The following is a 14,159-nucleotide window of genomic DNA, read 5'->3' on the forward strand; positions in this document are numbered from 1 at the left end:
GAAAATGAGTCCATGTGGGCAAAGTGTTCGGCAATGCTCCTCGACATGGTAAAGCTCCAGAAAGGGTTCCTCTCGGAGGGAGGGAGGGAGAAGAGCGGGTCAAGAGCCCTCAGCGCAGCCTGGGGGCGTTACTGTCCTCGTAAAGCCGGTGCGGGGAGCGGCCATGCCCAAGGGTTTTCGCACATTCTTCCTCCGAGGGCACAGGACACAATACTTGCAAGCCAACGGGAAAGGGGACGCCATCTCGGCCGGAAGGACCCGCACCGCAGGAGAGCGGCCCTGAGGCCCTCGGCCAGCACGTGGCGCCGCCCCCTCCTCCCCTCGGCGGCGCCGGAGTCCACGGAGGGCGGAAGCCGGGCGAGCGCGACGCGGAGGCGGACTCCCACCGCCCGTTTCCTAGCAACTCCCGCCCCGCCCCATCCCGCCTGGCGTGGCGCGCCGGCGCCCGGAAGCGGGGACGGGCCGCCGTTGCCATGGCAGCGCGGCCGCCGCGCCCGACGCCGGCGGCGCCTGAGGGAAGCGCGAGCTGCGGGGCCCGCGTGGGCGGCCGGGAGGCGTCGCCGCCTCGCCTGCGTTCCCTCCGAGCGCGAGTCGCGGCCTCGCCGGAAGCCGCGGGGGCCCCCCGCTGCTTCCGAGTGTGGCCGGGCCTCAAGGTCGGTCGGCTGTGTCTCGCATCCCGGCCGTCTGGGCCGTTCGGCAGCCCGGAGACTTTCCAGCTTGTCTCGCGGGGACGGAGTTGGTCACCCCGGTCCGGTCAAGGCTGGGTGAATTGTTCTGGATTTGGAATCTCGTACCTTTTTTCTCCCCTACGCAAGAGAGGTACACACACACACACACGAATAAATACACACAGCCTAAAGTCCCAACCTTTTCCCTCCGGTGTCTCACCTGAAGGATCTTTAATCTTGGAAACAATATGCACAAAAAGGAGCAGCCTCCAAAATCAGCCTGTGAAAACAGCACTGGAAATTAAGTATCCTGTTTCTCGAGGGCCATTTTAAACTCTCAACGTCCATGCCTGGAAGGGTATTCTGGATTCTGGACTTGAATTTGCATTCTTCTAAATCCCTCTCTGCAATGAGCTGCGTTTGGACAATTCAGTTGTGGGGTATTAAATTTAAACATATATACCCCTCTAGCTAGTATTATGATTGCTCAGCTAAAGGACCCACAAAGACAAAGCCGCACGGTTCTCAGTCATTCTCTGGCTTGAGAGTATTTTTAACAGAGGCGGAGTCAGTCACGTGTCTGTGAGTTTAATCAAATTGACAAGGGCTCTGAGCAAGAAACGCTTGCTATCTAATAGTAAGACAGCATTAGGAACATGGAGATGCATTCTCTTTGGACTTACTTGAATCAGAGCTTCTCAAATGGAATCTTCACTTGCATATATTTTTCTCGATCTGCTGCAACTGGAAAATTTAAATCAAAATCCTATTTCTTACATTCATTTCTATGGTAAATGTGTCTAGGTTGAGATTATGCATTTTCTTGATCAACAAGGAAATGTGCAGCAATCACTATGAATTGAGCACCTTGCTGATTGAGCAACACTGGAACCTGCAGGCAAGAACGACCATAATCTTAGAATGAGAATCCTCCACAGTATATTTCACAAGCATTTTCACAGCTAACCTTTTTCCACTCCAAAGGATCACTCACTTGGAACTTCTTCTTTGTCAGAGTATTGAATCTCTTAGAAAATCGCTTTCACATACTTTTTAGTTTGAAAATATGATTGTGGTGGGACAAGTGCTCATATAATTTATATCTCTCTTTCTATTCTCTTACTCGTGGATCGTTTTTTCCCAGTATCAAAACGGAACCTTTAATTTGCGTGTTGGAGAGTAGAGGATAAATTCTGAAAGCTAAATGAGGGATCTGAAAATAATAGTTTCATGCTTAGCACTCTTGGGGGAAAAGAAAGAACCTATAAAGCTATGTGTACCAAATGACTTTTTTGTGCATCAGGCAAATCACTAAGATTATCTGCTTCAGATTTGGTAGTTTCAATGTTACAATAGCAGAAACAATAACAATGAATTTTGTAAGGAAATAGAAGCATTTCCAAAACTTGGTAGTTTTCATAGCATCTGATTATTCATTCATTTTCCGAAACTTTTTTACACAGAGCTTATTCATCTGTATGAGCCCAAACCAACTTGATTACAAGATACTGATAAGGGTCCACATATGCCTGGTGTGGCAAATAGAACTGACCAGATGAGCTGTTTAACTGGTTGGTTGTTCTCTGTAGATAAAGGTTTAGTTACACACGAGTTAGCCAAACCTTCACTCTTTAGACTTCATTAACCACTTTGGAGGGTTAAATAGACAGCAGAGGAACCCATAGGATTTATTGCGTACCCTACTCTGTTAATAACATTGGAATGTTAAGAACCTCACTAAATTTTTCCTATTATTTGCTAATGTGGAAATGATCTCCATACAACCATTCCAGTTGTTCCACGAGGTTTCTCTCTTCTCTTTTATGGTTATTGTTTCCTCAGGAACCGAATACAGGTTTCCCCCGAAGTAGGGTGTTAGTATGAAATCTTTTGTAAGCCGAAATGGCATAAAACAAAGAAGCAATTACCGCTAATTTATATGGAGAAATTTTGGAGTGTTCCCAGACCCAAAAAATAACCTCTCGTAGGCTTTTCTGATGCCTTAGGACACATCTCCCTAACGGATGCATAAAATAAATGGAGCAAAGCACAAATGCTCAGACCGAGGTCAAAACTATGAGGGCTTAATGCTGGGCTGCTGAATGTGATTTCCAGGGAAAGAGCTTGATGGGGCCCCTCTCACCGCTGGGGGTGTCCGCTGCCCATATAACAGTTTGCAGCAAAACATTGAAAGGTATTTTCACTTTTTTTTTTTTTCCCTTTGGTAAAAGTGGAAATCATCTTCTGATTTCTTTCAGTTAACAAAAACAGGTACTAATGTAGATCTTTTGCAAAAGTGAAGTGGCGTAATGTGAACTTTTGAAAAGCGGGGGTACCTGTATTTATCAAACACCAGATCCATTCTGCACGTTCACCTTTTCCTCTTTTCCAAATAATCAGTGACCTTATGCTTTGCACATCTCATCATTATTACCGACTACCAGCCTCTTATCTAATCCTGCATTAAACTCGATTTACTGTTTTATCTACACTATTTTAATCTTTTAGAGGCTTATCATAATATGGACTCCTTAATGAAATATTTTATCATACGAATAAACTAACCTTTCTCCATTTTCCAGATTCCTCTACTTTTGCTCATTTACCTATATACCTTTATCCTTCTTTAAATATTCATGTTTTCCAGTTTCATTTCTTATGCAACGAAATAAACCAAAATGCTTATCTTGTTACTCCAGAAATGACTGTGTTACCACAAAATGTGGAATGTTCTTGTTTAGTGCTTAATGTCTTATGTTTAGCTCTCCTGATCTCAGTAAAATATTCATGCTTCTGTTGCTGGAAGATTTCCCCATCCTGACATCTTAAAATATTCCCTCCCATCAAGCTGCAAGGCCACCTAATATTCTCAGATCATTCCTTTGGATTTAAAGAGGCCATGTAGCATAGGAGTTAGTAGATAAGACTCTGAACCCAGGCCAGGACTCAGGTCTTGGTTCTAATGCTTCCAAGCTGTGTGACTTTAATCAAGTTTTTCTTAACCTCTCTGGGCTCAGTTTTCTCATCTGTAAAATGGAGATGACAGCAATTAGCTCATTGGGTTTGAGGATTTTTAAGGATTAAAGGCATAATTCTTGTAACGTGCTTGGCATGTAGTGAATGCTCATGCATGTCTGCAGTGGGCATCACCATTGTTATTATTATCGATATTAAAATATTGTTTCCACTGTCACCAAATTAGTTCATTAAACTCTCCATAGATAGACAGTGTTCTGACAGGACATAAAACAGACATTCCGATGAAGGAGGGGAAAGGTGCAAGGAGAAGGGAAAAGTCCAGAGCATGCGCTAGCAGCTGGAGGGGGGCGCACATCGGTATCCTGGAAAGCTAAGGCACAGCATGGGCTCACTGGGCTCCGAAGGTGATAGAGTAGAATGAAAACTAGAGCTAACAGTTGAATGATATTCATAAAATTAGTCATGACATAGACAACACCACGAGAGAGATGATTTTTAAATATATATAAGATTGTGAGACCTACCATATAGAAAAAAATATGAAAAAGTGGGGAATTCTGACACATGCTAAAGACGTAAGACCTAGATGGGAAGGTTTGTTTGTTTGTTTTTTATCACTCGTGTTTCCCTGGCAGACATCAGAATCCACTGTAGAGAGTCTAGGCAGAAAGAAATTTATTCTAGGGTGATAAGTGGCTTCCAGACTTGGTTTTAGGGTTGAGGAAAATACTTGAGGCTGAGCTTCAGGAGCGACTCCCCACACAGAATTGGGCCATGGCAGAAGTTGCTTGCCTCTTGTGCCCCAGGAAACGCCTGCACAGTCGTGGCTGCCTGCTTGGGAGCCACACACCTCGGCCACCATCAGGAGTCTGCCACCATCAGGAAGCCCGCCAACAGGAAGTCTCCATGGCCGTGGCACCAGCAAGACAGATGCCCTCCTTTGACACCCACAAGGCTAGTGACCACACACTGATACCTCGGTAAACCCTGTGGAAGAAGTGCTCAATGGCTCCTGGGCCAGGCTTGCCAGTAGGAACAGTGGAACCCAGAGGCGAACCATGCAAGCGTCTAGTGAGAAGCTAAGTTAGATCCTGAATTTTGCTTCAAGGAAGTCTGAAAAATGAGTCTGTGGCATTCCCACCTCTGCAGGAGAGGAAGGTATATGAAAAGGAGGATGGAATGGCTGCTGAGCCCTAATCCACCTTGTCCTCGGTGGGCCACCCCTTTGGTGGTTAAAGATCCGTATGGTCTCTTCTTCCCAAATGTAAGCTACCAAATGAGAACAGTAACACCAGGCCTTCCCTAACGTTCAAATGCACTTGCCCTGTCCCTAAAGGGAGAGCAGTACTTCTCTGCATCCATCTCTGGGCAATGCTCATTTTCCCTTCAGCTCAGTCACAATCCGGTCTTGATGTCCCCACTACCTATGGGCTGACTTGTAAAGTTAATCATGCCCCGCAAAACCCTTCATTCAACATTGAAGGCAAAGATGAGGGAATAAAAAGAAAAGTGGTTAATATTTGTAAATGATACATGAACAGCAAGGGGAAAAATGACAAGCTACTACAGTCCTCACAGATGCATCACACCCCGGTCCACTGCAGGAGGTCTAGACACATAACCTGTTCCCTAGACCTCCATGAAACCAATCACCTGTTCCTTTTTCCAAGGCTCTTAAGTGTCTGGTTATATAGATCCATACTTTTGATTTCTCTCTTTCTATACAAACTGAACAACCAGAGGAATCGTTTCAAGTTCTAACCATTGGGAGAATTGTTGTTCCCCCACCTCTTAGTGAATCTGTAATGCTGGAGAAATCCAATATTGATGGAGCTTGCATATCATGTGGAACCTTCCCTTAAAAAAAAAAACAAACAACTCCCCCTGAGGGTCTACGTGTGTGTTGAAGGAGACGTGTAACAGGAGTAGGTGCTTTGGGGGTGTGACTCACCTACCAGTGCATCTTGGATCATCACAACTTGCTCAGACTCAATATGCTATATAGTGTACTACTTCCACTTAGGCCAACTTTGTGGATGAATGGATCCATACAACACCCAGTTCCTCACGGGAAGACTGGTCATGTGATCACTGGGTTTTCCATTAAAAAAAAAAAAGTTCTTTGCCAAAGGATGTGGCTTTATTTCAAAATATTAAAATCCTCTGCTATGAACTTCCTACCACGGCTCTGTAAGCACCCTTACCCAAGTCACAAATGCTTTGCACGCTGTTAGATAGTCTGGATCATCAGAGCCAAATTGCAGAACCGCTTGTATTGGATCAGCTCGAGAACTTTCTCTTGCTCTCATTTCCGCTCAAAACTGATAGCCCTATAGCTCACTTGGTAAATGGATCAGACACCCAAACACAGTGTGGGTTCCTTCCTTCAGAACCATCTACTATGACCAGAGTCTGGGAGGCTACCACAGTCAGAGAGCTGCCACAGTCAAGAATCCTCCACTGGAGCCACCAGCCCCAAACCATAGTGGTCCTCTGAAAATCCTCATTGAAAAATGAAATGCCTCCATGACCATGCTTGCCAGAAAAACAGCAATAGGGCCTCTACTTCATTTTTGCCTTCCAAATTCTACCCGAGTGCTGAACCTACGTTATATCCATCATCCCAACTTCAAGAGAGTTCAAGAAAGGTAAGCTTTCCAGTCTCTGCTATGGGTTGAATTGTGTCCTCCACCCCCAATTCATATGTTGAAGTCCTAACCCCTTGTACCTCAGAATATGACCTTACTTGGAAATAGGGTCATTGCCGATGCAATTAGTTAACTTAAGATGAAGTCATTAGAGGGGCGCCAGTGTGGCTCAGTCGATAAGCATCTGCCTTCGGCTCAGGTCATGATCTCGGGGTCCTGGGATCGAGCCCCCCATCAGGCTCCCTGCTCCACGGGAAGCCTGCTTCTCCCTCTCCTACTCCCTCTGCTTGTGTTCCCTCTCTCGCTGTGTCTCTCTCTGTCAAATAAATAAATAAAATCCTAAAAAAAAAAAAATGAAGTCATTAGAGTGACCACTAACCCAATATAACCGTTATCCTTATAAAAAGGGGAAATTTGGACCCAGAGAGACACAAACAGGGAGGATCCCATGTGAAGCTGAAGGTAGAGCTCAGGGTTATGCTTCTATGAGCCAAAGAATGCCAGAGATTGCCGGCAACCGGCAGGAGCTAGAGGAGAGACTTGGAACAGACCCTTCCCTCACAGCCCTCAGAAGGAACCAACCCTGCCTACCAACAACATGATGTCGGACTTCTAGCCTCCAGAAATGTGAGACAATTCATTTCTGTCATTTAAGTTTTCCCGTTTGTGGAATTTTATTATGGCAGCCCTAGCAAGCTAGTATAGACTGTGTGGCCACCCCTATCTGTAATTTATGGTGTCCTTCTTGTGGCTTCTAAATGGGGCTCAGCAAGTCTTCTCACTGTTCTCGAGAAAAGTCCAGTCAGTATCTGCAGTGCTATTATTGATCATCCTGCAACATCCATCACTGGGGATTAAGCCCCCAAAAATATTTGGGGTGATGTAATTGTTTCATGAGTATCGTATTTTTTTTTTTTAAAGATTTTTCTTTTTTTTTTGATTTGACACACAGAGAGAGAAAGCACAAGCAGGTGAAGCAGCAGGCAGAGAGAGAGGGAGGAGCAGATGCAGGGCTCGATCCCAGGACCCTGGGATCGTGACCTGAGCCGAAGGCAGATGCTTCACCGACTGAGCCACCCAGGAACCCCATGAGTAGCCATATTTTAACTCTGAGATGATTTAGCATACATTTAAGAGAATCCAGCCTACAACATTTCTATTTTATGTCGAGAAGGAATCTGTTCCTATTTGTTCATTTTCGTTCAAGAGAATTTAGCCTTGCGGTTAAACAGGTCAGTCTTGTTGCCCTAAATAAAAATTATAATTGTTTTAGGTTTCTGGTTTCTAGATTGAAATCTTTCTACATTTATACAAAGTTTTAGAACATTTAAGAGTACTTAAGACTCAACATAGTTGGGGCGCCTCAGTGGCTCAGTTGTTAAGCGTCTGCTCCGTGGGGAGCCTGCTTCTCCCTCTCCCACTCCCCCTGCTTGTATTCCCTCTCTCGCTGTGTCTGTCTCTGTCAAATAAATCAATAAAAAATCTTAAAAAAAAAAAGACTCAACATAGTTACAAGGTTATAGTAATAGTTATAAGTTACATAAATATAACTAGAGTTGTAAAATTCTACATAGCTTATTAGATTTACAAGAATTATACAAACACTTTCCCAAGTTAAGAGAGACACCTGAGTGACATTAAAAGGAAATCTAATACAAATATATACATGCACTTAAAAATGCTTCAAGGTGTATTAACTGAATTTATTAAAGCCTCCTGAAGAGTGTTAAATATAGAATAATAAGATTTGTAAGTTAAATCCAAGACGGGGCTTGGCAAACTTTCTGTAAAGGGCCAGGTGTAAATATCTCAGGCTTTGTGGGCCCTGTGGTCTCGGCTGCAGATCTGTGACTCTGTCATGGATCCTAGCACAGAAGTAACCACAGACAGACACTATGTAAATGAATAGGTATGGCCGTGTTCCAGTAAAACTTTACTCACAAAAACAGGCAGCCAGCCAGACTTGGCTCACAGGCTGCAGTTTGCCAACCTCTGATTTAAGAGATTAAGGATCTTTAAATGTATAAGTTTTTAAATTTACGACTTCCGTAAGTCAAATATTAATTATAAAAACAATATAACCACTGAATAATCTTCTCTGTGCATAAAAGCCACCTTCAAATGTATCATAAAAAGTCACATTGAAATGAGCTGGGTGGCACTGGGAAACAATGTCATGTAGCAGAAAGAGGATGAATTTTGGAGTTTGACACCTAGTTTCCAGTCCTAGCTCTGTTACTCCAGTAGCTACACTATTTGGAGAAAATCATTTAGCACTGGATCTTTGTAAAGACAGTATAATCGTCATTGGACCTATACTCATTAAGTTGTGATACTCAAATGAGACCTTACATAAAAGTGTACATTGAAACTAGAAAGTGTCTTTCAAAAATAGAGTATTACAGCCAAAGGATAAATGCATTTGCACATGTTTGTCCACAGAGTCTATCAAGAATTTTGAATAATTTCTTACCATATTTACCACTTGAAAAATTTTCATCTTGGTTGTAACTAATCTATGCTATCCTGCTCATCAGAAATTGAATTAATATAATACTCAGAAATTTGTCTCTTTAACATGGAAAATATTAAATAGGCATTTTATAATTTCAACAGATTCACCATCGCTTCTTTCTAAGGCCAACTTCTTTCCCAGGAAAAGCCCAATTTTTAAATTTCGTTCATGCTTTTGTGTCATACTTTGCTGTATAATTTTAGAGCTAGCAGGAATCTTTGAGATCATTCCATCAATCCTACAACTGTTTACAGATGAGGATACTGCAGATTTGATGGGCTTGCCAAAAAGCACACTATTAGGAGAACATTTATAACTTAATTATGCTGTAAATGAAAGCTCAGAACCAGTCATGATGGACCCTTTGTATTTGTAGGACCTGTTTGGTGCATATGTTCCAAACCTTACACAAATAATGTATGACTAGAAGGGATGCCTAAGTGATCTACACTAAGGGTGCATAGTAACGGTCCTTTCAACGTCTATTTAAGTGAACTATTTGGAATCATATGTGCAGAAAAAATGATCACTCATTCCTCTGGGTCTTTATTTTTCTCATTTGTACCGTAATTCCTCAGTAGGTTTCCTAGGATATATTGATAGAAGAAACTAGTAAATGTATCAACTCTAACCTTCTTTTTCAGTGTTTGTCCACAGGTGGTTTGCCCATTTAGTTTACTACTTTATTTAGTATCATCAGCTCCCTGTAAGAAATACCACTGAGGAAGATTGTCTAAGGTAGATGTTTTCATGATGGCATTGAGAAGCATTAATAGAAGTTAAATGTAGAAATCCCAGCATGCTAAGTTTACAACTGTAAAATATAATTTCCTTCCAAGCCTTTTCAGATCTGGAAGGTTGAGGATGGTTCGTTAAACTCAAATATTTATGTAGTTTTGATAGTCTCAGAAAAAGGAACTTACTTTCACTCTTTCTTTTATCATAATCTTGTTACAGAGTTTACAATGCAATCTACTAAACGGGGTTTTCCTCAATGCAGGGGACAGAGGTCTCACACAGACATGCACTAGTAGGATCAGCATGGATTTATGGTGGGAGTGCATTCTTTCTCACCAAGTTGCCATCCAGTATTTTCTATTCGTATAGAATACATATATGTATCACTGGTTTGTGGTATAATTGGCATTATGCTTATATATTGTTGTGTAACCTGTTTTTGTCACTTAATATGGATGCATTCTCTGATGATTAAGTGTTCTTTTGCGGCATGATATTTAATGGCCACTTGGTACTCCATCAACCAGATGAACCATCATTAATTTACCCACTCTACTGTTGGACATTTGTGTTTCCAATTTTTCACTGTTATAAATAATGTGGTGATGAATATCCATGTACATAAATCTTTGTTTCCCGTTCTGATCATTTTTGTAAGATAAATTCTTTGACATAAAATTGCTGGTCCAAGGAAAGTGAATATTTGTAAAACTCTTTGTACATAATGATCACGATAATACCATTTATTAGACTCTCTACATGCTGGGCACCGTGCTATAATGAGCATAATCTCATTTAATTCTCACAATAAATTTATGAGATAAGTAGTATTGATATCCACATTTTTTTCAAGGAAACTGAGGCTCGTGCCCAGAAAATGATTAATACATGACAGCAGTCGGCAGACCCAGCATTTGAGCCCCGGTCTGTCTGTCCAACTTCAAAGCTAATAGTCTTTATCCTTCCACTATATTGCCACTCCCATATTGTCAAGATATCTTCCAAAAAAGATTATTACAATTTAGATCTCTACCAGCAATATATGAGTGTGCCTATTTCCCCGTGCTACTGAGGATTCTTTGATTATGAGGGAAGCTGAACAAATTTTCTTCATGTTTGTTGGCCGTTTGTGGATTGTCTGTTCACGTCCTTTGCATAGAATCCATGTCTGAAATCTTTCCTTTTGAGAGTCAGATGATCTGAATTCTAATCACAGCTCTACCCCTAATTAGCTATGCGATGTCAGGAAAAAATCACTGCAGAGTTCTAAGTCTCCATTTCTTCTTGTGGAAAATGAGGTGGTTAAATTAAATAATCTCATGGGCCATCTCTCAAGTTTTGTGATTCCATCTGTTGGTCCCCGCATCACCTGTCCTTGTCCGTGGGCAATGTGGGAGGAAGTAGGTGGTCACCTATACCGGATGTCTTCTTTTACGTATTTAAGGAAGCCTCTACTCCAAAACATCTTTCCCAGCCCCTGGGATTCATGTGCCTGAAATCCCACCCTTCATTTTGTGGGGCTCTCCTTCTTCATTCTGCCAAGTCTCTCCTTCCTGCTTCAAGGTGTCCTATTCTTTGGCTTCATTGGCATCCCTCTCTGATGGCTTGCTTCTGCTCACATTCCTTGTCAGGTTTCTCCCCGCATTTCCGCAAAATGTTGGGATTCCCTGGGTTTGCCCGTGGCTCACTGCTCTTTTAATTAGATCCCTCTCAGCCATCATGATCCAGATGGGGTTCCTAGAACATGCCATGACTCTCTTGCATCCAAACCTTTGAACATGTTATTCTCTCTCCCTGGAGTGCTCTTTTCTTCCTTTCTTTACTAAACGGAGTCCACGTGTGTCTTCTGGAAAGCAGCCTGGCTAAGACTTGATACATGGGCTTGGAGTCAGTCACGGCCAGGTTCTACCATGTATTAACCACGTGACCTTGGATAATTTATGTATCCTTCTTAACCTTCATTTCCTCATCTGTATAATGGGAGGAATGATCGTATCTCCCACTTAAGACTGTTGTGAGAAGGACGTGAGAGAACGAACGCAAAGCTTGGCCCGTGATGCTAGATGTTTTGAGCTTTCACGGCACTTAATGTGTACGTCTAGCATAACATTTAACATACTGCATTCTGAATATTCATTGTTTTATCTCCATTCGTTAGCACGTGTCTAGCACACTGTAGGCACTTAGCAGCTGTTTATTGGGGGGAATAAATGAATCACATTGCAAATACCTTTAGGAAAATTTTTTGTGGTGGTTGTTTCATTTTATATTGTTTTGCTAGTTTATTTATTTGTTTGTTTTACTAACACCCTATCAAGAATTGCTTTCCAACCTGACATTTAAGGAAACAAGATTAATGCCCTGAAATGATTAGAAGGTTTAGGAACAAGGATGCCCAACCCAGACAGACAGAAGGGTTCCAAATAGGGAGGTAAGAATATGTTGAAGACAAATTTTACAGCTCTGTGCTTTCACGGTGGCTACTCCATGAAGATACCCTAATCCCCCCTCACTCCAGCAGAACCTTCGGCCATGTAAGTTCTTCATGGGCAGGTTCAAATCCACCCATACCTAGAGATATCTTGTGTTACCTGTTTATCCCTGAATGTCTCAACACAGCTTCACAGAGCAAATGAGCAATAAAATATCTCAAACCAGATATCATCACTAAAATAGAAAAAAAATAATATAAAAAAGAAAAAGCAAACATATTTGGGAAATGTACTGGCTGGGGAGGTGGCCAGGGGCTAGAGATAGCAGAAAAACCAAGGAGAAGTGGATATGAAAAGAGAGAGGTCTACAGGCTTATTGAAAATTGAGATGTCTTTGGGGAAAGAAAAATCAATACGGGCTATGAATCTTTTAGTATAGACTCATGGTGAAAAGCATCCCAGCAGTTTGTGTGTGTGTGTGTTTTTAAGGATTTAAAAATAATTATCTATGCACATTAGCTGGTGTTTCTTTAAAGGGAAAAAAAAAAAAAAAACCCTCACAAGTACCGTATTTCAAAAAGATTTTAAAATAGCAAAATTGCCTTCTGTGTGCAAATGGATGCCTGATTCCTCCCTAACGTGCCCCACAGGTTTATCATCAGTTCTGAGAGCCTCAGACATGGGGTCCTCATTCATCAATTCTGGGACCCACACTAAATGCCTGGTCAGTTTTACAGAAACAACATCTACCTTCCCTCACACCCCTCCACAATTCCCCAAACCCAACCAATCTTTCTAATGCCTTTAGAGAGTGGCGTGTATTTTGTTGAGTTATGCCCTGGAAACACAATGCCCTTTACTTATCTGTTGCCTCCCCATCTCCCCTGTGGTTTTCATTAGGTCTTCGCTGTCAATGACCCTTCAAGACTGCACATTACCAATACCTTGAGTGCAAACTCAAGGCATTCAGGCAAGATGAAGAACAGAGAGAGTACACTGGTGGAGACAGGTAATCTACAGGACACACAGGACTAAATTTGACTTGAGAAATCAAACCTCATGACTAGTCAAAGAATTACTCACAATATGGAAAGATATAGCCCAGCCGTCTGGATGTTTCTATTCTTTATGAGTGCACACGGAGTGACATATGCTTTTGACATTTGATACAAGCATTTTCAAAAATATTTTTCTTTTGCTAGTTTCTAGTGTTTCCCCCTCCATCTTGATCCACTTTGGATGATTACTTTTTAAAATGTTAAAGAAAATAGATGTCAGGATGAGTTTGAAAGGGACCAGAGGAAACGCACCCCTTTGCCTCTGTCTAGAATTCCCTCTTCCTCTCGATGTCACGAGCATCTACTCATCTTGAAGACCCAGCTCAAGGACCAGTTCCTGGGAGAATTGCTCCCTGACCCTGCAATCTCTGTCAGACACGGCTCCTCTGAGCTTCTGGAAACTTCTCTAGCCTCTACGGCATCATCTTCTCTAGTAGACTGCAAAGTTCTGGATGGAAAGTACCAGACTTTTCCTATCTCTATCCCCAGTGGAGTACCTCACCCAATATTTATTAAATAAACCATCAAAGGAATGAATGGATGGATGGATGGATGGCTATACAGAGAAGGAAAGGTTAAAAAAAAAAAAAAAGTGGCAGGTGGTAAGCAAGTTTCAGAAAGTGAGAAGTAAGAGAGCCAGCACTCATTCAAACAATTTATACATGAAGTCCTGAAGTGAAATCCATTTTTCAGCCTCCACTGAGAGATCTGTTATACAGATTTTTGCCCCAAGTATGTATCAATTCTGAGTAAACCACAGTCCCAGTTAAAACTGTGAAATGAGGAAGAACTGTGAGCTACATTCAAACATACAGTTATAACAGCTTGTTTTAAATACAGTGATAGCTGTGTTTTTCAGAAATTTACCCTAGAAAACAAGTCCGAGGAAAAATCTATTTCTGTTATTTTTAAGTGTTAATATTCAAATGTGTGCATTATCCCACACTGAAGCACATGCATCTGAGTGATCTGTGGCCGTGGAAAAAGCTTGCGTAGCAGGAGTGAAAGCTGACTTGCTTGGTGGTGGTTTTGAGCACTAAAACTTTAGTTTTGAAAACTAAAGTTTTCCTTCCCCCTTCTCCCCACGCCCCACAAAGATTTCCTCTACTTTCCAGTCTCCT

Source organism: Mirounga leonina, unplaced genomic scaffold, assembly GCF_011800145.1.
Source record: "Mirounga leonina isolate KUSES-001 unplaced genomic scaffold, KU_Mleo_1.0 Mir_82, whole genome shotgun sequence".
Taxonomy (NCBI): Eukaryota; Metazoa; Chordata; class Mammalia; order Carnivora; family Phocidae; genus Mirounga; species Mirounga leonina.